The following is a 1120-nucleotide window of genomic DNA, read 5'->3' on the forward strand; positions in this document are numbered from 1 at the left end:
ATTTGAAAATCTGATGTCGATCTAAGCCTAAGTCAGTGAAGAATTATTTTCCTTTTAAAATTTAATTTCATGACATGCTGGTATACAGTTGTCTGCTGTGAACTTGTTTGATTGTTACTTGTATATAACTAATGATACTATGTTTAGTTTTTTCAATCATGATTAACAGAAAGAGATTCAGACTTTTCAGAGAATGCAATAGACAGACTGAAAAAACTAGAGAAAGAAAAAATCAAATCAAAGTTCCTAAAAGTAAAGGAAAGTTATTTAAAACAGCTAAGCATTACTCTCATGGTCACTGTGATCACCAGGATTTGTTATCAAACTACCGTGTGAAATGCTTAACTCAGTAGATCTAGTATTGAAAGATCCATGAATGCCAGCCTCTTCTCTTTGGTGATGACCTGAATTAATGACCAGTGATCGTGTCTCTTCATCATCTCTGTCTCTAACAACACAGCGTCTCCTACAGCAGCGATAAACTTTTGAGAACCATTGCCTTAATGTCGGCCAGTTCCTCAGGTAAAAGAGACGACAATAAACAACTACAATCCATACAAGAGGAATCCACACTAGTATACCCTGAAGGATGAAAGCCCATTTTGATAGTGGAACATCTGCCAATGTATATGCATACTGATAGAGGCTTAGAGCTATCAGCAGTGAGAGAAGCAGCATTGAAGAAGCCTCAATAATATTGGGATCGGTATTTTCAATCTTTCTAAAGGTCACTCCATTTTCTTGCATCCTCTTGTACGGATGGAACAAAACAACAGCAATGGCATAGGTTATACATATAATGAACTGGAAGAATAGCAAAATGAAAGCATTCCAGGCAAAGATGAACGGGACGACTATCAGAAGACGAATGAGGAAGAGAACACCCGAGAACCACTGATAGTTACCGGGCTCAAATCGTGTGATGAAGTAGACATTAAAATGTCGTGTACATCTGAACTTACAAAAGTAGAAGCATGTATCGGTACAGCGATGCCATGTCTGCAGTTTGATCTCTATGTTCATTTTATTTCTATTAATTGGTTCCTTGTATTTGCAGTCCTCGTGATGGTTTATTTCTTTTTCAGTACGAAACTCATTTTGGAATTGACCCAAGAGATGA

The sequence above is a fragment of the Amphimedon queenslandica genome, unplaced genomic scaffold (assembly GCF_000090795.2).
Source record: "Amphimedon queenslandica unplaced genomic scaffold, v1.1 AMPQUscaffold_11658, whole genome shotgun sequence".
Taxonomy (NCBI): Eukaryota; Metazoa; Porifera; class Demospongiae; order Haplosclerida; family Niphatidae; genus Amphimedon; species Amphimedon queenslandica.